Source organism: Pleurodeles waltl, chromosome 2_1 (assembly GCF_031143425.1).
Source record: "Pleurodeles waltl isolate 20211129_DDA chromosome 2_1, aPleWal1.hap1.20221129, whole genome shotgun sequence".
NCBI classification, from domain to species: domain Eukaryota; kingdom Metazoa; phylum Chordata; class Amphibia; order Caudata; family Salamandridae; genus Pleurodeles; species Pleurodeles waltl.
Genome location: NC_090438.1, coordinates 269795726 through 269823529, shown reverse-complemented (window position 1 = coordinate 269823529; position 27804 = coordinate 269795726). Strand labels below are relative to the sequence as shown.

The following is a 27804-nucleotide window of genomic DNA, read 5'->3' as shown; positions in this document are numbered from 1 at the left end:
CTTCACACAAAGAGATGTGCCCGTGGGAGGGTATTTCCCCTCAGCAGATGGTGAGGCAGGAAGGGGGAGGGCTGCCAAACTGGTCTTCAAAGGCAGAGAAGGACATTTGGAGCAACCCAGCAACACCCCCACATCCTGCAACCCCAGACAACTAGGTACCCCCTTGATTAGGTTAGGAGAGGGCAGGAGAGGGGTGTGTTTATAATTTTTAGCCACAGCAGTGGGTGGGCTCAGCCAGATGTAACCTCCAAAAATCAAATTCAGCCTTGATGGATTTTTGAAGAATGTTGCCTCTTGGGATTGATTTTTGCCACACCTCCCAGGAAGTGGTAATCTAAGGGGGAAGGACCCTGCACCTAATTGGAGAATCAGGACCCCCCTGTTTTTCACCCAGGAGCAAGGATAAAACTGGCAGACCTGCACCCACACCTCAGTTCCCTACCACATCCCTACCAGGAAGAACTACAGAAGAAGAAGGACTGCCCTGCTGGACCCCTGGCATGCACCTGGAACCTGCACTCAGAAGGACTGCACCAGCTGCACACTTGGGCTTCACCACAAGAAGGACATTGGCTGGCTTCACCTGGTTCAAGGAGGGACTCCCTGTTTGCTACAGGTGAAAAATTGCTAACCAGAGTCCCCTGCACCAACTCCTGAAGAAAGCGACCAGCTGACCACTGACCAGTGGCCAAAAAGGAGTTTGCGCCAGGTGCATTCTGGGAGTTGTAGTCCACACCCCCCAAGGATCATCTCAGAGCTTCTGGACCCTTAGGGTGAGCTGTGGACCCCACAAGAACCTTAGAAGAACATCTGGGAGAAGCCCCAGAAGTTTGTAGAAGTTTGGAGAACTTTTGAAAAAAAGCTCCATAGAGGGACCGACTCTCCGCGGCAACTCTAGCCGGCTTGCCTAAACCGCGACCCGGCCTGATTTTCTGGTTCATCTTGGTGAAGTCCGAAGGTAAAAAGTTAACCGGGACCTCCCAGCCAGCGTATCCGAGGAGGGCTCCAAGGACGTCGGATCAAGATCCAGGTTTACCTAGGTCAAAGGATTTTCACCTCAAAAAAACGACTAAGTCTGAAGGTAAAAATCTCCACTGAGGATTACCACGACACGTATCCGGAGAAGAGTTCCAGGAGGTCGGATTGGACTGACAGGTTTGTGCCGCTGAAGAAAATCTTCAGAAAGGAGACTAAGGTCCAGATGTAGCAAAGAAACATTTTGTGACTTGCAAATAGTGAGTCATAGTGACTCGCAATTTGCAACTCGCAAAATGTTATGCAGAAAGGTGTCTCAGACACCTTCTGTGACTCGCTATGGGGTCGCAAAGACCCACCTCATGAATATTCATGAGGTGGGTTGCAGTTTGCGACCCCATAGCGAGTCTAGGCACTCACGGGGATGGTGGCCTGCTGGAGACAGCAGACCACCATGTCGGTGAATGCTTTTTTAAATAAAGCCGTTTTTTTTTTCTCTTTGCAGCCCGTTTTCCTTAAAGGAAAACGAGCTGCAAAAAGAAAAAATTCCGAAACCATTTGGTTTCGGTTTTTTCAGAGCAGGCAGTGGTCCATAGGACCACTGCCTGCTCTGAAAAAATATTTTTGTGGGCATTCACAAAGGGGAAGGGGTCCCATGGGGACCCCTTCCCTTTTGTGAATGAGTTACCATCCACTTCAAGTGGATGGTAACTGCGAGTTGGTTTGCGACCGCTTTCGCGGTCACAAAGCAACTCTACATCGCGATGCAGTTGCAAATAGGAAGGGAACACCCCTTCCTATTTGCGAGTCGGAATCACATTTTGCGAGTCGGTACCGACTCGCAAAATGTGATTCTGCATTGCGTTCAGCCTTTTGCGCCTCGCAAACTACGTTTTTCGCCGTTTGCGAGGCGCAAAAGGCTTCCTACATCTGGCCCTAAGTCCGAAGGTAAACTTTTCACTGAGTCCTACCGCGAGCTGTAGCCGAGCAGGGCTCCATCGCGGTTGGCCTTTAACTTTGACTTTGCCCCGGTTGAGATGCAACCAGATGACCCGATTGGTGCTTTTTGTTTCTAGGCACTAAAAAAAAAACAATTCTTTAAAAATTCATATCTCCGGTTCCCCTTATCTGATTTTATTCGTATTTGTGTCATTTTAAAGATAAAAATATAATCTATATTTATAAACTGGTTTTGGATTTTTAAACTGTTTCCTGTGTTTTATTTAATTACTGTTTTGTGATATTTGAATGCTTTATACTCTGTCTCCTAATTTAAGCCTTGTCGCTCATTGCGAAGCTACCAAGGGTTGAGCTGGGTTTAATTTATTGAGACCTAACTGGACCTAGGTGGAGGTTAGTGGCCTATTGCTAAGTGTAGGTACCTACCTGCCCTTACCAATAACCCATTTTCCAACACTATCCTTAACACAGTGTGATAATACATCTGTCTTCCTTTCACAAAGCAAATCAGTTCCTGCATATTACAATACCAGTGACTGTGGACGAGATGATGACTGACTGCTAAAGTAACACGGTCCTTGCCCCTTCCTCTGGCTACAGGGTTCAGGGGTAGGCCCTCCATGTGGGATCATTCCATGCCTTCTCCAAATTATCAGTTGGGGGTATACCATATGGAGGGGGCCCACCTGCCCACCAGGATACCTATATCAGGCACCCACTCCACCCACAGACTCTCAGACCTTCCAACAAGGGCCATTGCTAGCTTCCAAGACCTTGCACATGCGCGGGTGGTTTACCCTAGGGACCAGATGCCAGCGACCGTTCGCAACCCTCTGCACCCCTGGATGTCATCCTCACTTCCCAGCCAGCACCCCTTGGAGGGTCCAATTACCTTGCCTTCCTGTTGAGGTAAGGAAAAGGGCACCTAATGTTCCCCCCAGTCATAATCTCACCCTGCCACAGGCCAGCATAGTAAACCAACTATCTTGCCTCCCACTCCCGCAGTCATTCTCCCTCCTGGGAACTGTGGACCAACCATGCCAAAAGGTTTTCAAGCAGCATGTCATTTCCCACCTGAGAAAGATGCACCCCATCCTTGAGAAAGAAACACATCCCTTGGATGCAGCCATACAGGATGACTACTGACCTCTGTGATCTGAACAACCTGGAAACTTTGGTAATAATTCTCCTCACCAAGTCATTGACAGCCTTAACTGACTGGCCGCTCCTCCACTGTAATCGGGGGATAATGTTTGACATGCAAGCGCCGCCTGCGGAAACTTCTTTGCAAGCCAACCGAATTCTGATACTACAAGCTCAAATAACTGCTGCCGGCCAAGGGGAACTGAATCATTGCTCCCTACATGCAGTATGATCACATCCAGTTGTGGAGCCCCCCCATGGAAGCATTGAGTCCTATACCATTCTCAACTGAGGGAGGTGCAGTCCCCCCATGACCAAAGAAGGAAAAGAGGAAGCCTACCTGTGTTGAGCTGTGTTGCAAGTGACACAATGCCACTCTTCACCTACAGATCCGCTGCCCGTCAAACATACAAGTGGCTGTTGATCCACACTTTTGTGAACCTCAAAGCTCCTGCGTGAACTGGAATCCTCAGGACCTCCAAACAAGCACCTCGGCCACCTAGAGAAAATGGGCAGGACAGAGAAGAGGGGGGATGTAAGAAGCCGGTATTCACAGTATATGCAATCTCACATGCCTCGTATAGCAGTCAGAGGACAATCTGACAATTATTTGGACTGCTGCACCAGACAAACCCATTGCAACCACCGCTGTTGCACCCCAATCCTAAGGGAATAAGTACTGAATTTGGCGGCGTCAAAACCCGCTGCACACAGAGTGCGCTTGAGTACTTGTTATAACTGGTACCTGGTTAATGGTGAGCCATCAGCATGCACCAAGACCATACCCTGTGACCCCTGGGGGCATAGAGCTAGGAAGATCTCCAAACTATACACTGGACAGCATTCATTGCCAGGGGCACTTTGCAACAGTATGTGGTCCCTCCTCCCCTCCTGGTCCATTTTTGAACGAGGCATTTTGATCACAAAGGAACTTGGCCCCCACCTGCCAATGAATGTCACCCAAATGTAAACCCCACTTATGTCTCCCTTGTTGCTGGACCAATTTGCCCAGTCCGATGGTGCCATAAAAGGCTAACGTGAGAGCCGCTTTAAACAGGGCGACCTCCCAGGGAAGAGCACAGACCCGTACCAGTACTCCCAAACTGAGAGCACAACTTCCCAACATCAATGGGACACCTACAGTCCGCCTTGGTCCATTGCAGCTGCTGCCAACCCTTGATGGCCCGCCTTACTAGGAAGGGTTTAATTCCATCATGTGCCCCTTGTCATTGGGCAAAAAAAGGAAATGTCAGACATGTAGTGCCTAGCACAAGCAACCATCCTCCCACTCTCCCTCAGGACTTCCAGGAAAGCCAACACCCAAGATGCCTTTGCCCAAGCGGACCTCCTGCTTGCACCAGAAAATTAATATAGACCATGAAAGCCTCCTCATAAGGCTTCTTTGTTTGCCTTTGGTGCCAAACTGGCTGCCACAAGGCCTGATATGGGCACCAATCAGCCACATATGGTCTTGGAAGGGCTTTGGGAATTCCTCTGCTTGTGGATGGTGGGATCTGAAAACCTGCATCCTAAAAGGGGACAGTGCATCAGCTGCATTATTCAAGACACCGTGACATGCTTTGCTCTAAATATTGCATTTAACCTAAGACACAGTAGTACAATTATTTTAAAAATTCTTAGAATCATTTTACACCCGGCAGCCTGCTGATTTATATCTTCTACCACTGACACATTGTCAGCCCAGAAAATCACAGACAGGTTGCGGAATCTATCTGGCCAGATTGACAAGAAGACCAAGATCGGGAATAGTTCTAAAAATCCAATGTTAGTCACCAGTTCAGATTGAACCCACTCTGTGGGCTACCTCTGTGCAAAAAATGGCACCAAAGCCCTCACTGACTGCTGCGTCTGTGAAGAGAACCGGCTCCTCACTGGACCTGGGAGGACTCGGCCACATCACTGTCCCATTGAAGTCACGCAGGAAAGATTCCCAAATCCTCATATCTTTTTTTACCTCACTGGAGAGCCAAGTATAGTAGTGTTTAACCTTTAACCGCAACATGGCTTGAGTAATAGACCGTGAGAAAGACAGCCCCATAACAATGATCGGTAGTGTGAAATTGAGCTGCCCAACTAAGTACTGCAATTGATGGAGAGTGACTTTCTTCACCCTTCAGCATGCCTGGATTGCTTAAGAAAAAGTGAGTACTTTGTCTCACAGCAGCCTGGACACCCCCACCTTGGAGTCTAATTCAATCCCCAAAAATGAATTTGTGGTGTGGGGACCCACAGTTTTGCTGTGTGCAAGCGGAACCTCGAGCTATCCCAAAAGACTATGAAAAACGTCCAAAGCAAATGCACACTGATCCAAACCATGGGAACCAAGAATGAGGAAATCATCCAGGTAATGCAGTAGCCACTGGTACTGTTCCTTATGCCCGAAAACCCACTCCAGGAATGTGCTAAAAAAAATTAAATGGGCGCAGCGCAGCCCATTGGCATACACTTATCAAAGTAGTACTTCCCCTCAAATTAGAAACCCAAGAGATGGAAATCTTCCAAGTGAACTGGTAGTAACCTAAATGCAGATTCAATGTCTCATTTTGCCGTCAGAGCCCCAGGCCCAAGCTCCCGGAACATCTGAATTGCCTGATCCAACGAAGCATACTTGACTGAGTGGATTATTTTATTTTTTTATCTCTTTATTATGTGAGATACAACAACTTGTACAATTGACAGCCAACCAGGCCGCTGCATTCATATCATAGAAACCGGATCAACGTACAATAGGAAAAAAGGGGGTATCGCTAGTGGGGGGAAGGGCGTGAGGGGGGGATATCACATCTTATTATATTTATTAACATGTAATGTAGACCTTCTATAAGCACCGTCAAGTCACAATAAGAGGCAGTAACTCGGGGATCTCACCTCAGCACTTGTTAAAATAGCAGTGCTCTCTTAGGACCTGGGTGTTCCAGATGTCTGTCATGCCTGTAAGTGCATAGTAATCACTCATTCAGCTATGAGTGGCAGTAGTTGTATGTATTGTGATGATTGCAATTATACTTGAAGGTCCTCAGTGGTGGGTCACCTTCCAGCATCCTATGTGGGGACTATGTTCTCCTACGTTAATATGGGGATGTATGCCTGTGAGGGTCTATGGCGCATGTTGTATTGCTTCATGGTCCGAGTACTGTTAGTTCACCTCATATCGAGGTGCTATCTTGTCGTCACAACCCAGTTGTGAGCCTGCTGTGCATGGTACCACTTCTTCTATGTTTAGGGCGGGCGGATATCATTCTTGGCCTTAATTGTAGTTATGAAATCATCCCATAGTCCCACTCCCTTTATTGTCACCCTCCTGTCATGGAATGAGTGTAGAACTTGTGTTTCCACCCTCGACATTTCAGCAGGTCACCCAACCAAGGGCGCGTGTCCAGTGCCTTCCCTTGCATTGCCAGGAGGAGTTTAAATAGCACAAATGCCATTTCTATGCCCCTGTGTTTTTGTTTTTCTTTCTTGGACCTCGTGCGGACACCAAGCATGCAGGATTCGGGTGTGGGGATAGTGAGTGACCAACCAATTCTGCTGTTAAGGAAGTTATTTCCTCCCATGACCTTAGGACTGGTGTACAGGTCCATGTGATGTGGTAAAAGGTAGCATCGGGTTCCCCACATCTAGGGAATTCGTGGCTAGCGTGAGGGAAAATGCTCTGGAGCTGATGTGGGGATAAATAGGTTTGGTGCGTATAATTAAACTGAGTGTAGGGAAATTGTGGATTATGTGATACCTCTTTTATCATGCGGAGCACTGTAGTCCGTGCAGATTGCGACAGCGGTGCTGGGAGAACTTCGTCCCATCTCACATTTGCTCTAATTAGAGTGCCATCAGGAGCCCCAAGTAGGATACTGTACAACTGGGATATAGGGGTTTATTCTAACTTTGGAGGAGTGTTAATCCGTCCCAAAAGTGACGGTAAAGTGACGGATATACCACCAGCCGTATTACGAGTTCCATAGGATATAATGGACTCATAATACGGCTGGTGGTAAATCCGTCACTTTTCCGTCACTTTTGGGACGGATTAACACCTCCTCCAAAGTTAGAATAACCCCCATAGTGTGGTGTGATCCTAGGCCAGTTAGTAGATTATGCAATAGGGGTGAGGTTCTGGGTTCAATACACCAATTTGTCAGACTTTTCATATAAATTGCCTCAATGCGCAGTAGGTTATGAACTGTCCTGGGCCTACACTATATAAATGTCTTCGAGTTCAGAGTATGTCATAATGCAATCCTCCCTAAAAAGATCCCCTATTGTTTGTATTCACAATTCTAGCCATGGTTCAAGGGTGTGGTGAGCGCATAAGTTCCTTACCTCCTGGACGGCCATTAGTGGAATTCTGGGTGAGTAGGGTGGGATCAAGCCCCCGCCAAGTATGTAACGATGCCAGCACTTACGGGCCACGACCATCAGTGCATTGCCATGCTGTGGAGGGCTAGTGTAATCCTGCAGCCACAACAATATGTTTGTATGTTCCAAGCTGTTGTATTCAAGTGTTGTCTCCAAATTGGAGGGATTCTATAGCCATTGCAATTGCCAGTGAAGTTGCGCTGCTGCATAGTACAGCTCATAATTCGGCATGCTCAGACCCCCCTGCACAAGCTGTAAATATGTTTCAGTGACTGCTTCATGCTGGCAGCCATTTTACCATTATAATCCTACCATCAAGCTATTCAGTGTTTTAAAAAATAACGAGGGGTAGCTACCGGGAGTGCTGTGTGGTAGTATAATAGTCTTGGAAGTATTATCATTCTCGCAATCCCTACTCGTCCCATGGGCAATAGTGGTAGGGAGCACCAGAATGTTACGGAGCCCCGGATCGATCGGACCGCACATCACAAGTTGCCCTCTATTAGGTCTGCTGTATTGTAGTATATTTGGATACCTAGATACTTAAATGTGGAGTAGCACCATGTCAATACCGGAGTCAATTGGAATAGACAAGATTTTGATGAGTTAACACATAAGCCAGATGGATCCCCAAAGAGATCAAGTAGTTGCAGTAGCTCTGAGAGCGATGATGTGCATATGTGTAGATATATCAGTGCATTGTTTGCATAGAGGGATATGATCTGTTGTCTACTGCCATCAGGTATGCCCCACTGCTGTGCACGTTGTCTGAGCTGGCCTGCCAAAGGCTTGATCGCTAGTGCAAACAGCAGGGGTGATAACGGCCATCTCTGCCTAGTGCCCAGTCCTATAGGGAAACTTTCCATGATGGTCTTACCCGTTTTGATCCGCGCTGCGGGGTTATTATAGAGAATATCGATCCATGTTAGGAATCCCTGGCCAAGTCCCATGTTCCGCAGAGCTTCTCTTAAAAAGGCCATCCGAGGGTATCAAAAGCCTTCTCAATATCTAGGCTACCGCGACCCTGTTGTGTTCCAGCCTAGGAGTGTCTGGCATTAACTGCAGAAGGTGTCTAATATTTAGGAAGGTGTTTCACCCGGGATGAACCCTGATTGGTACTTGTGCACCAAGTGCGGCATCAGTGGGACCAGTCGGTTTGCGAGGATCTTGCCCAACAGTTTAAAATCCAGGCTTAGCAGTGATAATGGCCTATATGATCGCACATCTAGGGGGTCACGGCCTGGTTTGGGTAAAACTACTATTAGTGCTGAGCGCTGTGAATCCGGAAGCTGCCCTTTTGTTTGCGCTTCATATAACATCTCCTGATATGGCTTGAGAAATTGCGCAGCAAAGGTATTGTAATATTCCACCGGCAAACCATTGTTACCTGGAGCCTTGTTTCAAGCTAATTGTCGCAATGCTGTTTGGATCTCTTCGATCTCTGTGGGTTTATCTCACTCCATCTGTTGCAGTGGGAAGAGATGGGCAAGAGGAAGTGAGTGAAAAAGTCTGCTACCTGTACAGCAGAGGGGTCAGGTTTCACTGCATATAGTCCACTATAGTAGTGCTTAAAGGCATCATTTCTGTCTGCTTGCATGTTAACCACTATCCCAGAGTCGAGCCTTATGGCACCTATAGAAGTACACAGCTTCTCCCCTCGGATCAACCATGCTATTAACCTGCTGGAGCTATCACCTTCCAAGTGTATCCTAGTAACGTAATGTCAGTAATTGGAATTCCACAAGCGCATGTCCACCTCTCTGTGTCATGCACGTGGTTCCCGAAGAGCATCAGTGCCAAGCGTGCCCTGTGCCACGACGCATACCACATTGCGTAGGTCTGTTTTTACTAGTGTTAGTTCTCTGGCCAGTGTTCGCCGTATTCCTCCTGCTGCAGTCAGAAAGTGGCCTCTCACCACTACCTTGTGGGCGTCCCACTCCACTGCGTGCGATGTGGCCGTCCCTCCATTTAATTCAAAATATTTAGAGATGCAATCGGCCACCTCCTGATGAAACGGAGGGTCCGTCACATGTCTGGCTGTAAGCGCCACATAGGTATGCGAGCACGCATTCTTCTCCATTGTATGGTGGCCATCAATGGACAGTGGTCCGACAGTGTCTTAGCCAAGTAAAATGCCTCTGCGATATCGCAAGCCAGTCCAGCAGTGCTAAGCAACAAATCTATGCGGGTGTGTAACCTATGAACCGGAGAATAGAAGAAGTATTCTCTATCTTGGGGGTGTAGGAAATGCCATACATCACAGAGTCCTCTGTCAGACATCCACGTTCCTAATTTGCATGACATTTTCCTACTGGGAATGCTTTCCAGTAGACAATAGGATTAGTCCATATCTATGTTTGCCAAACAGTTTAGGTCACCTCCCCATATGGTATTGGCCGCTGGGTCCCGGAAGAGTGTAGGTGTAATCGACATTAGGAAGTCTCCCTGATTTGAGTTGGGAGCATATAGCCTTGCTATAGATAGTGGCTTGCCATGTAATGAGCCCTCCAGTAATACATCTACCATGCAGTGCCCTACCTCATATGGAACCTCTGGAGCCAACCATATTAACACCCCTTTGGCGAATGCTGATGTCGTTGTACCATATACTACTCCTTGCCATTTGGTTTTGAGGGTGTGTAGTTCTATAACTGTGAGATGCATTTCCTGTAATATCGATGTGTGGATTCTGTGACGTTTGAGGTATGCATATATCTTGCTGCCTTTAGTGGAATTGGCCATGCCTCTCACGTTCCACATAAATACGTTGTAGTTGTCAATCTTCATGTAGCTGTGAGTTTGTGGAACAGTGTGTGGTCTATTGGTGTGTTGTACTGGGTCGCAGTCATTGTGGGAGTCAATGTTGCAATTGAATTCCCACCTCCCATGTGCACCTTCTCTCCTTATGTTCCAGCATGGTCGGCATCAAGGAACATGTAGTAAAATAACAACAATAAACAAAGAGCAAACTTACAGGGCTATGCCCACCTTGTAACATGTGGGCACAACGGGTGCCACCATTAACGATGTTTCGAACAGTGTCCATTCGGGAACCTATATGACATGACGTAGGGGGTGTGGGTAAGAGGAGTCAAGATCATGCAGGTTTTGGCCCTCTTCGAATGACTTCTCACTGGGTCTCCCCTGTTCACATAGCCATCCTTTGTGGCTGCGTCCATAGTATCAGGCCCTGGGAGTGTCACCGAAAAGTTCAACAAGTGGAGTCAGCGGGCCGAGATACAAGGCCTCGTCGAGCATCTTACTAATTGCGAGACACAAACTCCACACCTCTTGTACTACCAAAATGTTTTCAGTCTAGCATCTAGTTCCAGAATGATGCACCAAGAGCAACAGATATTGTGCAAGATTATAAGTCATCTGCTATGCTTGGAGTCAGTTCAGGGCCAAGCGTAGAAGGGATTGTGGAAACGCTTGATTGGCCCTGTGATGACTGCGAGTCCATGGCTTTGACATCACAAAGGGCGGTTTACTGGTTTGATGTGAGACGGGAAGCATCTATCAAGGCCTGTGCTTGGGCCTAGGCCGCCTGTGCCCTGGATGGGCATGTTTTGATACCAGATTTCTTCTTGTGCTTAGGTTGGGGTGTGCGCCATTCCCCTGTTGAAGATTCATCACAGCTTAGTTTGACCAGGCCCTTGGCATGCAACCGTGTCCATGCATCTTCCGGGGATGGGAAGATGTGTGTTTTCCCTTTGTCTACCACCCGAAGTCATGCTGGGAACAACAAGGAGTAGGTGATATTTATTCCCAAAGAAGATGTTTAACCTTTGTGAATTAAGTGTGCTTGCGTTGCACCTCAATGGTGTTGTCGGGATAAGCCATGATACTGATGTTATCCAACTGCCACAGGCCTTGAGATCTGAAACTCTGAAGGATCAAGTCACGGTCACGGAAATTGAGGAGCTGTGCTAATAAAGGCCGGGGCGGGGCCCCTGGACGCGGCAGCCCACCCGGGATCCAGTGAGCACGCTCGACCGAGAAGAGGGGTGATACATTATTTGCCAGTACTGTGGTCTTCAATCATTGCTCTAGGAAGGCCTTGGCGTTAGGCATCTAGACTCATTCCGGGAACCCCAGAAAACTGACATTATTTCTCCGCGAGCAACCCTCTGTGTCTTTTGTTCTGCATTTAAGAGATGAGACCTCTGTCTCCAACTGCTATATCTGGGTCTGTAGATCTTTAATTTCTGGTTGTACCGTTGGAGTGTAGTTTTGTTTTCAGACACCCTGTCCGCTAGTTTGCTGTTGTCCGCCCTGGGAAGATTTACCTCCTGTGCCACTGAGTCGATCTTACCCTCCAGGGTTACCCTGGTGTCCAATACAGCCTGCAGAAGCTTATCAAATTGGGTGGAGTGGACTCTTAAGGTCTTGTTCATTTGTTGGAGGGTCACAGCATGTTAATTCACAGTGGGAGTTAAAAGTGGCGTTTCTCCCCCTGTGGGCAGTGATGGCTGCGTCGCCTTTGGTTTAAGCATGATTGAAAGGGGTTCTGCCTTCCTCCTCACGTTTGCCAGTCTGTCTGAGTTTCTCCTCACCGCGGCTCACCATCTGAGTGGCACACCGCCTGTAGTACCCACGCACCAAGGGGCGATGCAGGACTGCAGTAGACAGCACCGGGGCGCAGGTCCAAGGATTCATACACTGCCCCTTTCTGTGTGTCAGTTGAGCCACTGAGTGTGTCTCCAGACCGAGTGCATGTGCACCGGCTGGGGAGGCCAGCGAGGCCGTAGGCCCCCCAGGCACCTTCTGCGGTGCCCTCTGTGTCCCCTGATGATCAATCAGCTTGTGTTCACCACCCGAGCACCTGTGGGGGGTCACACTTTAGTTCACTGGGGAGCCTCTGTTTGAAAAGGGGGCCCATAGTCCTGGGGTGCTCTCACATGATTTAAGGGTTTTGTTTGTTTTTATTAACATGGGTCGTCCTCCAGCCTGTGTTCTTGCTCCATGTAGTGTGTGGTCTCTTTTTTTACCGGTGAAGCGCTCGACTCTTCTGTCAGCGCCTTCAGCATTGGGACAGTCCGCAGCTGTGTTGTGATGCCTCCACGATGATGCAGGTAGGTCCGCAAGGCCCCTTCAGTCCGCTCTCTGGGCATACGTGTAGTTCCCACGCCGGCCGCCTTTAGGGCCCTCCTTCTCTACTTGGCCGGTGCTCCTATTCACAGGGCCCATCGGCCTCCTAGATGACACTTGCAGCAGAGAAGGTTTGTTCGAGCGATGCCCCTCTAGCACCTCCTATTTGTCTGGATCCATTTACTTGCTCTAGGGGAGTCCGGGTGGGATTAATGGCAGGATATTTTCGGGCCGGGAGCGGATCTCGCTAGTTACCGTCCGCACCGGTCGCTATCTTGATTACGCCAACTTGACTGAGTAGATAACGTTGTTCACTGATTGACCCTTGGGCACTGACAGGTTATGAATGAGTCTGAACTCCCCCAGTTCTGTCTTTAGGACAACTCCAAGGAGGAAACAAGGAAAATCCTGCATGGGGACTCCAGCAAAGGGACCTGCTACTCTCCCTAAGCTTAGCTCTTTGAGAATCTTAGTTCTAGCCGTGTTGGGGTTGGACCTCAGAGACAACTAATTCCTACAGTGGTGTGGGCCTGTGCAACCTTGTGCTGGTATCCTACAAGACCTGTGCTGCTGTATGGTTGGTAAGAATGAAGCCAAGGGACCGCAGCCACAAAATCAACAGGCGGGGAGGCCTTACTGAAAACGTAGTCAAAATCTGCAACTGTTGGAGAATCATAAATCCTGTTTCTTGCTGCCCTTATCTGGTGATTTTTTAAAACACTTAAGTTCAGGGTTGGAGGCCTGGTTGCAGAGAGCACAAAAGTGCTTAAAACGGCTGCTTCCTGGAAAACGGGAGCATGTACATCAGTTGAAATCCCAGCAGGCCCTTTTCTTGACATACTCACGCTACATGAACCAGAGGCAGTCCCTGCACCCCCACAAGGGCTGCCCTCCACTCCACTTCGTATACTGCAACTACGTGAATATATTGATCTGGTACCAGCCTGGGGTAGGCTTATTAGCTTTGATCCTTCTAAACTCCCTGTCGTAGTCCTTCCAAGCAGTACCACCATACTCATCGTGAGCACCCACAATCCTTTCTGGTAGCAAGCTAGCTGATCTCCCTGATCTTTGACACACTCAAAATCAATGGATTGGTAGGTTGAGAAGGCCCTAACCCAATTCCTCAGTGACTCCAGTGACTCCTCCACTTTCTTCTTCTGATGCCAATATCTACACTCCCTTGAATGAGCACATTTCTTACAGTGCTTAACCTCGTCCTTATCAGATTTGTCAACCAGTAAATCGAAGATGTCAATGTAAGCCCCTTTCAAATCTTTTCTTCAACCTCTATTGCCACATGCTCTAGGCGCTCATGTTCAGAGTGAATATCACCCAGGTCCATAAGGAGAGACATGTGACCAGTACCTGAATTTACTGTCACCTGGCTAGAAGACAATGTCATTGAAGTGCATTCCTCTGCTGATACCTTGGCCGGTTGCTTGGTGGTCATCTCTGGCCTACATGCGGCCTGTCCCCTGGCTGCACCGGCCAATGTGGGGGAAACTTCCTTTTTTAGCCACTTACTATTTACTACCCCAGTCACATCCCATTGTGGCCCTTGACTATTTTTTGAGGAGTTTAGATGGGAAACCAAGCCATGTGCCCTTTCCATAACATGATCCTCTCCTATGCCCACCAGGGGGGCTACAACTAAAGCTGGGGACAGCATACCCCCCTCAGACAGTCACGGTAGTATGGAGGCCAAATGTCCCACAACATCCGGCTTCCCAACATCCCCACCATTGGCAACACTTGCGGTCACAACCAGCCCGCCACTCACTAAAGGAACTGCCACACTCACGGTTGATGCTTGCGCTGGAGCCTGACCAGCTCCTGCTATAACCTAGACAACACTATTGGAGGGAGGAGCCGCCACCAATGGCACCGTCAGCTTTATGGGGAGGACAAAGGCACTGTCAGACTCTACAGGATCACCCCTAAACCACTTGGCTAGGCAATCTGCCTCTGTCTGAACTGGTGTGACCCCCTGCCCTGCCTCTGGTCCTGCACCCTCTTCAGGACTGGAGATAATACCTCCCTAGGAGGCACCCCTGGCCTCCTCAGCCTCTACCTGATCACTGGGCACTGGATTCGGGACAGAAGGCTGGTACCTCATTGACGCTATGGCCTGGTCCATAGCGTCCATCCTAAGCATCAACACCTCAAAAAATTCCTCTATGAGTGAATGCTTCGCACCTCTATGACCACTAGCTGCCATCACAAAGGATAATCCCAAGGGTAGGTCGCTCCCCCTGCCGCTGCAGCTCCTCCAAGTTCCCGAGTTCCTGTGTTCCTGAGACCCACCTAACTGTAAGTACCCCCCTCCTCCCAGCCCCTCGCCCTGCCCCGCGCCACTCACCTTCTCTCCTGCTCCTGCTTCTTTTCCTCCTCTCTGTCTCTTCCTCCTCGCTCCCCCTCTGCAATCTTCTTCTGTGTACTTCTGTTCTTCTGTTCTTCCCTTCTGTTCTTCTGTGTTCTTCCGGTCTTCTGTGTTCTTCTTCTCTGTTCTTCTCGGTGCTTCTGTGTTGTTCTTCTCTGTTCTTCTCTGTTCTTCTCTGTTCTTCTGCTCTTCCGATCTTCTGTTCTTCTGTTCTTCTGTCTTCTGTTCTTCTGGTCTTCTGTCTTCTGCTCTTCCGGTCTTCTGTTCTTCTGTCTTCTGTTCTTCTGTCTTCTGTTCTCCTGTCTTCGGCTCTTCTACCTCCTCCGTCTTCTTCCCCCGAGCCTGCCCTCCTGCTCCTTCCTCATCCCCCTCCCTCACTCGCCTCCCCCTCTCTCACCCCTAGCTAACCCGTTCGCTATCTACCTCCCTCACTCCTCCTATCTTCCTATCTCTCTAGCTCCCTATCTCACTATCTAACTCCCCCACTCTCCACCTCCTCCTACCTACCTATCTGTCTATCTATCTATTTCCCTATCTATCGACTTCTCTATCTATTTTCTCTATCTATTTCTCTATCTCTCCCCCCCTCCCGCCACCCCCTCTACTACCTATCTCCCTATCCTCTCACTCTACCTCTCTCCCTCACCCACCTCTACAACCCCCCCTCCCCTATCTTCACAACCCTACTCCTATCTCTCTCCCTAATCTCCAAACCTCCTAACACTCACCCTCCTCCACCCTAAACCCCCTCCCCCAGCTCCTCTCACTCTACCTGTCCCCCCCCCCTCCCTCGCGCTTTCCCGCCGCGACCTCCTGCACGCCCCTGCCCCCCAGCTCCCATTCGCCCCCAGCTGACCCCTCCCCCCCCCTCCTACCTCTTATGGCGGCCGCTGCGCGACTGCGCAGCGGGCACGCCGCTGGCGCGCCGGAGGCGCGCCAGAGGCAAGCCCGTCTGCGCCCGTCCGCGCCTGGCCCGCGCCCAGCGCCACGACCCCTGGTCCCCAGCTCCCCCAAGCCCCGCTGATCCGCTATGACCCCACCACCCTCCACGCCCTCAACCCAGGGCGCTCCAAAACCTGCTTCCTAGCTCACCCCAAACGCACCCATGGACCCTTCGCCTGCAACTCCTGCAAACGCATCTTCCACCACGCAACTACCACGACCACAAGCCCACGCGCCATCAACCACCTCAAGTGCATCCTGATCAACGCTCGTTCCGTCCACAAGCACGGCGTTGAACTTTGGGACCTCCTGGACTCCACAGCCCCGGACGTCGCCTTCATCACGGAGACATGGATGAACGCCTCCTCTGCTCCAGACATCGCTACCGCCATCCCCGAAGGCTACAAGATCTCCAGAAAAGACCGCACCAACCAAGTAGGAGGAGGTGTCGCCATCATCTTCAAAGACTCCATCAGCGTCACCACCTCTACCGAAGACCCCCCCCTCGCCGCTGAACACCTGCATTTTCAGATTCGCACCGACCCAAGGACCACCCTCAGAGGATCCCTCGTCTACCGTCCTCCCGGACCTCGCGCCTCTTTCAGCGACGCCATCGCCGACTTCATCTCCCCGCACGCCCTCGCCTCACCGGACTACATCCTCCTAGGCGACCTCAACTTCCATCTGGAACAAAACAACGACCCCAACACCACCACCCTGCTCGACAACCTCGCCAACCTCGGCCTCAAACAACTGGTGAACACCGCCACCCACATCGCCGGACACACGCTCGACCCTATCTTCTCCGCCAGCAAACACATCTTCTTCAGCCACACCTCTGCCCTACACTGGACCGACCACAGCTGCGTCCACTTCACATTCCGACGCGAGACCTCCCACCTCCGCACTCAACCCACCCCTCGTCGACAGTGGAACAAGATCCCTGAAGAGCAACTCTTCTCCGCTCTCGCCGCCAACCAACCCACCCTCACCACCGACCCCAACGACGCAGCTCTCAACCTCACAAACTGGATCTCCAACTGCGCTGACAACCTTGCTCCCCTCAAACGCACGCATCGACAGACCAACACCAAAAAACCTCTCTGGTTCTCTGACACCCTCAAAGAATCAAAGAAAACTTGTCGTGCCCTTGAGAAGGCCTGGCGCAAGGACCACACCGCGGACAACATGACCGCCCTCAAGAACGCTACACGCGAACACCACCACCTGATCCGCACTGCCAAAAGGAACTTTTTCACCGACAGACTAGACAAAAACAGCCACAACAGCAGAGAACTCTTCAGCATCGTCAAAGAGTTCTCCAACCCCAGCGCCAACGCCGTCACGCCCTCACAGGATTTGTGCGAATCCCTCGCCACTTTCTTCCATCGCAAGATCAGCGACCTCCACGACAGCTTCGGACACCAGACCCAACCATACACCACTGAACCCGCTTCCCCGGACATCACCCTCAACAACTGGACCCACATCAACACTGAAGAAACCAAATCCATCATGAACTCTATCCACTCCGGCGCACCTTCGGACCCCTGCCCGCACTTCATCTTTAACAAAGCCGACGACATCATCGCCCCGCACCTCCAGACCGTCATCAACTCTTCTTTTTCTTCTGCTACCTTCCCCGAATGCTGGAAGCACGCTGAAGTCAACGCCCTACTAAAGAAACCTACGGCTGACCCAAGCGACCTGAAAAACTTCCGCCCCATCTCTCTTCTACCTTTCCCAGCCAAGGTAATAGAAAAGACCGTCAACAAACAGCTGACCACCTTCCTGGAAGACAACAACCTGCTCGACCCTTCACAAACCGGATTCCGAACCAACCACAGCACGGAAACCGCCCTCATCTCAGTCACAGACGACATCAGAACCCTGATGGACAACGGTGAAACAGTCGCCCTCATTCTCCTCGACCTCTCGGCTGCCTTTGACACCGTCTGTCACCGCACCCTAATCACCCGCCTACGCTCCACCGGGATCCAAGGCCAGGCCCTGGACTGGATCGCCTCCTTCCTCGCTAACCGCTCCCAAAGAGTTTACCTCCCTCCGTTTCGCTCAGAACCCACCAAGATCATCTGCGGCGTACCTCAAGGCTCATCGCTCAGCCCGACACTCTTCAATGTCTACATGAGCCCCCTCGCCGACATCGTACGCAAGCACGACATCATCATCACCTCCTACGCCGACGACACCCAACTTGTACTCTCCCTCACCAAGGACCCCGCCAGCGCCAAGACCAACCTACAAGAGGGTATGAAGGACGTCGCAGATTGGATGAGGCTCAGCCGCCTAAAGCTGAACTCTGAAAAAACGGAAGTCCTCATCCTCGGCAACACCCCGTCCGCCTGGGACGACTCCTGGTGGCCCACGGCCCTCGGCACCGCACCGACCCCCGCAGACCACGCCCGCAACCTCGGCTTCATCTTGGACCCTCTTCTCACCATGACCAAGCAAGTCAACGCCGTGTCCTCCGCCTGCTTCCTCACTCTCCGCATGCTCCGCAAGATCTTCCGCTGGATCCCCGCCGACACCAGAAAAACCGTGACCCACGCCCTTGTCACGAGTCGCCTGGACTACGGCAACACCCTCTACGCCGGGACCACCGCCAAACTCCAAAACCGCCTGCAACGCATCCAAAACGCCTCGGCCCGCCTCATCCTCGACGTACCCCGCAACAGCCACATCTCCGCACACCTGAGACACCTGCATTGGCTCCCAGTCAGCAAAAGGATCACCTTCCGTCTTCTCACCCACGCACACAAAGCCCTCCACAACAAGGGACCGGAATACCTCAACAGACGCCTCAGCTTCTACGTCCCCACCCGCCCCCTCCGCTCCGCTGGCCTCGCACTTGCTGCCGTCCCTCGCACCCGCCGCTCCACGGCGGGTGGGAGATCTTTCTCCTTCCTGGCGGCCAAGACCTGGAACTCCCTCCCCACCAGCCTCAGGACCACCCAGGACCACTCCGCTTTCCGGAGACTCCTAAAGACTTGGCTGTTCGAGCAGCGATAACCCCCCCTTTCCCCCCTAGCGCCTTGAGACCCCCACGGGTGAGTAGCGCGCTTTATAAATGTTAATGATTTGATTTGATTTGAACCTATGATCCAACAAAACATTCAAACTCCAGACTGCTGAGACAAACCTTACACTGAATGTGCCTAAACAGAACAGAAGAAAAAATACCATGCATTAGCAGTAGCTAAACCATAGCCAATATGGCGTCACCAGTGAATCAAACACGACCTTCCCACCAATGGAGAAAACTACCTTTCAACATTAAAAGGGGCATCTGATGCTAAGTACACTTGAGCTTGCCTCTGAGCTACCACCCTGTCTAAGAAGGGTCCCACCACAAATCACCCAAGCTAGGCTTCCTAAACAATGCCCCTTCCCCACTGCGCAGCAATAATATGGCCTGTCCAAGCCCCTCACCTGCAGACCGGAGGCCCCATTGGAGCTGCCACCGAGATACACTCGGGTCGGAGAGCGTGGCTCAAACCTGCATGGCTCCCAGCGAGGTACGTGCTGGGCTGCTAAACTGGACTGTGGCCAAACAGATGCAGAATGCGAGAGGGGCATTTTTGTTCCTCGTGGGCACCTGTGCAAAGAAAGAAAAGAGAAAAATAAAAGAGAGGAAGGATTGTTGATTTTCTGCTCCTCCTGCAGAGCGCACTGCCTATTCACTCGGTCAGCAAGCGGAAGAAAGAGACCTGCTCGCTCACCGCTGACCTCTTAAAAGGGGGGGGGGGGGGGGGGGTGACGCGGCGCTATCATCCCATGCATCCTGGAAGCAGCCGCACTACCCCTTGTCCAATCTCTGCCGAGCCTGTGGACCCCCGGGCAGGGTACGTGGGCATGATGCACCCCCATCTCTGTTATCGGCCCAGCATCCCACTATACGCGGGCCCTCCCGATGAGTGAGGGCCCCATACATTCCCCTTGCCCCCCTGTGACCAGTCCCTGGAGAAAAGGGGGTAATTGATATATGCTCTGTGTTAAAATGGCTGCAAAAGTTGCTAGATGGACATAGAGTAGTCAATCCATGGACTTTAAGATTGTGGCCTAAAAATAATTCCTTTAGCAAAGTCAGAAGGTTTGTGCAAAAGCATTTCAATCAGAAGATAGATTTAGAAATTTTTAACAATCACTATTTTGAAGGGCATTTTGTGGGCATCTCTTTCAAACTGCTATTTGTGACTGATCTATGAATGGTTTGCAACTGTAATTCTGTTTGCAGACTATATTGATCAGCTATGTACTCCCAAATTCGGGAGGTAATAGATTTGCAAATGGGATTGGGTCCTCGTTAGAATTTGAGAATGTTGAAAAGCGTTTCAAAAAGGGTAGGCAGTGGTCTGAGAGACCACTGTTAAACCTCAGTGAAACTTGTTAAAAAATAAAAGTTTCCTGTTATAGCACAGTTCCATTTTTTATCATGAAAATGTGCCGCATTATTTTTTTAAAGTGTTTGTTATTTGAGCACAAAAGCAGACATGGGGGTTTGTTCACCCATTCAGTACACCATCTCTTCGATTCCAAAGGGATCACAAATTGTGACCTGCCTAATTAATATTAATTAGTTAGGTCTTTCTGGGACCAACTGTGATTTGGTATTTTGTGAAGCAACCAATTTTGACATTGGTCGGTTGACAAAATAAGATTACAATTACAAATGTTGGTGCACAATTTGCAACCACTTTTTGTGAATGTTATCTTTGTACAAAGACAAAAACTCAACTTCTCAGCTTTTCATGTTCAGTAACTTGAGTAGCATTACATTAGGTAACAGTAACCCGTGTTATTTGCAACGATAAGAAAATGTTGCATGTGGTTTTATTAAAAAAACTAGGAAACTATATGCAAAACATTTTTGCTGTTGTGAACCCTGTGATTTGCTGAATTATTGGATTTGTGGCTGCTAAATTGTTTTTACCGTGTACTAAATCCATTTACCAAATCATGAAAGTAATTGTGATTAGACAAATTTTTCAGGAGTGGTTCCTAAACTGTAATTTGAAAGGAACCTGTGTGGGAGTCCTTTCCAAATATGAATTTGGTAGCCTGTGTATCATTGATTTTAGACCATAATTCTTGTCACCAACCATTGTGAAGTTAATGACTCTTTAAATATGGCAGTATCCCTTCATAGAGGTGAAAAGTGGTTGAGACCCCTTACCCTTTTATGAATTATGGAAGAGGTTTCTTGGTGAGTGTGGAGTAGTCCAGAGAGCACTTCTAACAGCCAAAGAATGTATTTTTTTAAAATATTTTTTAAAGCAGCCCCATTTCCTTTAAAGAATTTGAGAGGCTTTAAACAAATGAGATATTGTACTTAAGTCAATCACAGGCATGGAGCTCTGAATCTAGCAAGCCACAGTCCCTGTGATTTTCTTCAACTGGAGTGAGTTGCAATTTGTGGCCTTTCTCTAATATTACTGAGGGTTGTCAGGCTGCCACCCACCTTCAATCATTTTTTCCACAAATATATCGTTAATAGGTTGGTTCATCCGAAAAACGTTCTAGTTGCAAACTTTGAGCAGTAGTTGGAACCAGTAAATGTGTATATCTGGTCGTATATGCCACTTTGTTGAGAGTGTATCTCACAAAAGGCCTACTATTTTGACCCATTTTTCACACAGTAGCCACAGAACAACGAAAGAGAGTTGGCAACTATCATTCTACAATAAAACATATTACATTTGCAAGAGCATTAAGATTGCTCATGTATTGGAAGTCTATCAGTACAGTTTAACACCCGACATAGCAAAAAGCAACAGAAAACTGACCAGTCCAGCTTTGCAAAGGGTCTTCCACTGGGCAGAAACAGTGATGCTAGAGTTTTAACAACTTTTGAACCATTTGAGCTAGAAACTGTATTTTTTGTTAAAATCTGCAGATTATGCAACAGATGACGATTATGTGGCAAGTGCGCAGATCTATAATTAAGCGAAAATCGCCACAGCGGTAAAATTGCATAATTCCAGTGGCCCTGGCCATTGATAGCTGAGCTCTAGGAGTCCTCAAACATGCTGTTTCAGTGCCGCCTCCCTCAACGAGAGTACGCAGTTCACGCTTGTGCATCAATGCATCACAGTGGGTGCAATACGTCATGGACTGGGGCTCAATCAGTGAATTTCGCTCTTGATTTTAACCAGTGCAAATGAGAGTGAGCCCGCTAATACAACCGGCCAATAATACAAATGTCGTTTTTGCATCAGTTGATCTTCACAAAACCTGGTGCAAAGCTGCAGCACACAGGTGCAAAGTTTAATTTCCAAGGTCTCCAGATTAATCTTGGAAAGAGGTACACACCCACAGATACAGTCTACATTTTTAACGCTTCCTTAGTGGGAAAACCAAATACATTTTAGCAGTAGTTTATTTCCATTTCATGGTCATATCCGATGTAACAAAATATGTTAAACTGGGTTAGAATAGCCTGCAGTGCAGATACGGTAGCACTGAGGCTCAAGATGGTGCGGCCACTCTCGGTCTCCTTGCACCTAGGTATGGTCAGGCAGATGAGACACACGTTCTGATTCGTCCCGTGGAGTCACTGTTATAAAGAAAGACGCGGTCCACAAGGTCAGTGAGATTCGGACCGCCGCGACGCGCAAGCTAGGCGCCTCTGGGCGCACCTGGGGCCGTATTTATACTCTGGTTGCGCCGAATTTGCGTCGTTTTTTTCGACGCAAATTCGACGCTAAACTAACGCCAACTAACGCCATATTTATACTATGGCGTTAGACGCTTCGGGCGCCAAAGTGCCCGGAGTGTGCGTCATTTTTTAGCGTGAACCCCTTCCTTGCGTTAATGATATGCAAGGGAGGCGTTCCCGTCTTAAAAAATGACTCCCAGGCCTTTACGTGGTATTTATACTCCCGGGCAAAAATGACGCCCGGGAGTGGGCGTGGCCAAAAACGGCGCATTTGCGCCACTTTTTAACGCCTGGGTCAGGCATGGCGTTAAGGGACAAGTGGGCTCAAAATGAGCCCAGAGTGCCCTCCCCTGCCCCCAGGGACCCCCCCTGCCACCCTTGCCCACCCCAGGAGGACACCCAAGGACGGAGGGACCCATCCCATGGACATTAAGGTAAGTTCAGGTAAGTATTTTTTATTTTATTTTTGTGGCATAGGGGGGCCTGATTTGTGCCCCCCTACATGCCACTATGCCCAATGACCATGCCCAGGGGACAGAAGTCCCCTGGGCATGGCCATTGGGCAAGGGGGCATGACTCCTATCTTTACAATGATAGGAGTCATGTTGATGGGGGATGGGCGTCGAAAAAAAATGGCGCAAGTCGGGTTACGACGATTTTTTCGACGTAACCTGACTTGCCCCATTTTAAGACGCCCATACGCCATTTTCCCCCTACGCCGGCGCTGTCTGGTGTACGTGGTTTTTTTCCACGCAAACCAGGAAGCGCCGGTCTGCTTGCGCCGGCTAACGCCATTCCATAAATACGGCGCCCGCATGGCGCTTCAGAATGGCGTTAGACGGCGCAAAATTTTTTGACGCTAAACTGCGTTAGCGCAGTTTAGCGTCAAAAAGTATAAATATGGGCCCTGGTCTGTGGCATTACTAACATGGCCGCTACCTTTACGTCGCGTATTCGTGTCTCTTGGTCAAATGGGACCCCGGACTGCAGGCTGAACCAACATACGGGCATGTCTTTTCTGTACCAATGTCTGTCCTGTGCCCTAACCGAAAAAAGAGAGAGTAATAAGTTAATTGTGCAGCAGATCACCTCGTAGTATCACCTGTCGTGCAATGGTCACGCGCTAATCACTTTCGAGTACATTCACTTGCCCTTTCCTGAGCAAGGTATTCCAAGGCCCCATGCGATATGCATACTCTTCGTGCACACCAGTGTGCCTCACCTCCCCAGTCCTAACCGATTTCAGGACTACAGACTACACATCCCGTGTAACACATCATATGTACCAAAGTATGCGCCCCTTTGCCATAGCACTCCCAGGACTACAGGCTAACCACGCGGAGACACTACCGTGTGTATAGGTGGATACACCTACTCCTCCAGAGCACACCCAGGGCTTCAGGCGAACCACACAGAGGCACTACCGTGTGTGTAGTGGATGTTCCTAACCCACCCCCTCCAAAGCACACCCAGGGCTACAGGCGAACCACACAGAGGCACTACCGTGTGTATAGTGGATGTTCCTAACCCACCCCCTCCAAAGCACACTCAGGGCTACAGGCGAACCACGCTGACGCACCATCGTGTGTATAGGTGGATACACCTACCCCTCCAAAGCACACCCAGGGCTACAGGCGAACCCCGCTGAGACAGTATCGCGTGTTTAGTGGATGTACCTGCCCCCCTCCGTCCCTCCCCCCACCTAAAGCGCACCCAGTGCTTGAGACTAAACACACGGAGGCACTGTCGTATGTATTACTGGATGACTGGATTTCCCTCCTCCAAATCACACAGAGGGCTATAGACTAACCACACTGAGTCACTATCGTATGTATAGTGGATGTACCTCCCCCTCGCCACCTCTCTAAAGCGCACCCACTGTGGTGTGTATAACTGGATGTGCCCCCGCCCCGCCCCCCACAAAGCACACACAGGGCTCCAGGCTAACCACACTGAACCACTATCTGTGTATAGTGGATGCACCTGCCCCACCTCCCCTCCAAAGCAACACTGAGACACTATCGTGTGTATAGCGGATGTACCTACCCCACCCTCTCGAAAGCACACACAGGGCTATAGGCTGCTGTCTTGTGTATTAGTGGCTAACCATGGCGGGGATGGGTCGTAGAATGTGTGTGTACGCGTTTAAGTGGGCATTCCATATGCGGGGACAGGCTCGTGTTCACCAGTGAGCCCCATGTCCAGTGCACACGGGGGATCTGGCTGAATATCTTGGGGCTCATGTCACCTACTCCAGTCTGTCAAGTTCACTGTCTGAAGAAAGCGCCTGACAACAAGTTAGGTATATCGGGGAACACGATGTACGTGTGTCCATAGCTGTACACACACGCCCTTGACCGTGGCACACCTCGTAGGGATAGCAGGAGAGGTACAGGGTGAACCCCCACAAGCCATCTTTGAACACTGATCTGCCGCAAGGCTGAACGTGAAGTGTGAGTTGAACAAGTGACTGGGAATTAATGGGGCTCTGGGCGACTCACTGTGACCAAAGAGCGCTACGAGTGACAAACGGAATTCGGACAGCTATAATTCTGAAATTCGTTGCGGCCAAATGTATGCATATATAAAATTAATCGTATTTGCTGCAAGACAATTTTTAGAGCGATTTAACAATTATTGAATAATCAAAAAGTGGAATAAAGTTTTAAAACGAAGATGAGGATTTCCAGTTTTCACTTTGCTGCCGCGCGTGTGCCCCCGCTTCACTTATCTACTGCAAGTCGCAGCTCGACCGCTACAATGACAACCTTTGATTTTGACCTCCCAAAACACAGGTTTCCCGCTTCAGTCCGGTGACCAACAGCGATGCGCGGGAAAGCGTTTATAAAATAAGGACAATTTGCGTTCAATGTTTCCTCCGTATACACGTTTTCATTAAATATATTTTGAGAAAGAAAACATAATTTCACCTTTTAGCTGCTGATAGTGGTCGGAGAAGGGACGCGCACATCAGAACGTAGGACTGCCCAGCCCTCCATCCACGCAAAGTCGATTCAATAACAAAGGCAGTTTTTAGGTATTTAGGCAAGTGTGCCACGAAAATATTCTTCAAAGTCTTTTTTTGTAAACGAAATAACACGTTGCACAAATATACTGTATGAAAGTAAACGAGCTAAAACCGAAAATATCCCGTCTCGTGAGGAAAGCAGGCACCTCAGAGTGAACTTTCTTCTTGGTTGACTTGAAAGGGGTGCCTAGATTCAATAGATTCGTTTTTTTTATGTGACACACATCACAGGTGGCAGAAATCTGTTGCAACAAAGCGCTCTCCGACACAAGGGGGTGGCACAGGGGACCAAATAAAAAAGTGCTAAATTAATTATTTAAAAAATTGAGCGGCAAAAGTATGTTCAGACGCACTTCTGTGCAAATCTAGCGAGCTCACGCGAGACGAACAATAATTTAATGTAAACGGCAGCTGCCACGGACACCTCCGCGAACACGGGGACAGAGGCTTGGGAAAATTGCAATTTATGTTGAATCAATGTTGACAGGAAGGAGGCTTAGTTTACGACAATCCCGGTTATTTTTTAACAGCAACGTGTATAAAATGACTCCATACATACCGGTAATGGTTTACATTTCTTATTGCTTCACCTGCTGGCCCACGTCCTTCCTTGAACCACTATATGCCTCTAAATATTAAATATACAAAATATACACACCAGTAAGCCCTGGGGTATACCTGCTTCGAGGCACCCTACATTGCATTCTGATGTGCTAAGCAGCTCTAAAGGTTAAGTATCATGTCCAAGATCACACAGGGTGTCAAGAGGTGTTAGGAATACGACTTTCGACTTTTATTCGGAACAACTGCCTGAACTAATGGCCCATAAACCTCACTTACTGCAGTCATGTGTGACTGTATGCACTTTTTGCATCGCGTTTCCCAAGACTACCCGAGAGCCAGATTTTATGTATTATGAGGAAAATGGCCAACTTTTCGCACGGTTTTCCTCGTAAATGTCTTCTTCAAACACATACATTGTTGACATATTTCAATATTCGCAAAAACGTTCGACAGAAAGCAGAAGTGCATGTTTTTCTTATAAGATGTATTTCATCGTGTAATGATTTTAATCAATAATTTTACAAATATATAGAGAAGCTATAAAGAAAAAAAAATGTTTCTCTGGCTATAAACCCGTTTGTAACTGCATTACAAATACAAGTTTTCAGTGTAGTGCGTGAGATGCGCAGCGCTTGTTTAAAAGGGACGGAATAGCCAATGGATTCGCTGTCTCCTGTCAATGTCTTCGCTTCTGAATATTTAGATAACCCTCACAAAACACACATAGTACTGCTTTTCTTTTTAGATGAACTCGACAACAAAGATTACCAATGTATGAAGTTCCAGCTGTATGAACTGTTTAGTTTCATATGCATCTGGATGAAAGACTGTTTTTTCGAAACAGATACAACGACAGAAATATAGATGGATGAATGGATGGATATTTTCCATCAAGACACATTACTCTGTATTATCTTTGCTCATATATTTTCACAAACTACTCATTATTCGTGTTAGACAGAAATCCAAATTGTTAAAAAAAAAAATACACACACGATGTACTCGAATGAACACACAAACCAGACAAGGCAAGCAGAAACACACAAACACGAGCAAAAATATACCTAAGCACGCGGGAACACAAAGAGACGGGCAGAGAGAGAGACACACAACCTGTGCACATAGCACACGGTTCAGGACACCTGCAACCCACGGATTCTTTTTTTTTACTGTTTGATTATAACGATAAGTAAAATGTACATGTAACCGTTCAGACCGAACAACCAAATGATCCGTTTTTCTTATGATCAGCGACAAGTGCAACCAGCTACATAACACGGAACATGTATGTGGTCGCTCTAATCTAGACATGCTTGTTTTACGAAGGCGCGATTTGGTGGTGTGTGTGGGGGGGGGGGGGTCGTTGTTTCAATACAGAAGACGGCCCCCTGAAACTGAAGCTTTAACCTCTAGATGACCTTTCATCGCACAGTACTTAGGCAGTAGAGACAACAACCAATCCCGTATTGACAATAAAAACTCCGTTTTGTTCTACAATTCCTCAGCATTGTACCGGATAGCTCACCGCTATAGAGACGATTGTTTATTCCATTGAGATTGGATTGATCTATAGTTTAGCATCTGTGAGCTAACAGTGCATTGTATGTTTTTGGCTAGGTTGAAAGGCACAACGGATGTACAATGTTGAGTGTCGTCCGCTGTACAATT

General features: G+C 48.9%; 1 long non-coding RNA gene across 5 annotated transcripts in view; it reads right to left on the bottom strand.

Annotated features, from left to right (window-relative positions):
* LOC138263152 (uncharacterized) overlaps positions 1-27804 on the bottom strand; it is a 241335-nt gene that overhangs the window by 26059 nt on the left and 187472 nt on the right. For 4 of the 5 annotated variants that reach the window (XR_011199279.1, XR_011199278.1, XR_011199277.1 and 1 more), the window contains 2 exons: positions 19319-19484; positions 3419-3577 (listed from right to left, as the gene is read on the bottom strand). This is a non-coding gene — a long non-coding RNA (uncharacterized lncRNA). The remainder of the gene's footprint in view (positions 1-3418; positions 3578-19318; positions 19485-27804) is intronic. The other variant, XR_011199280.1, reaches the window with a different exon arrangement.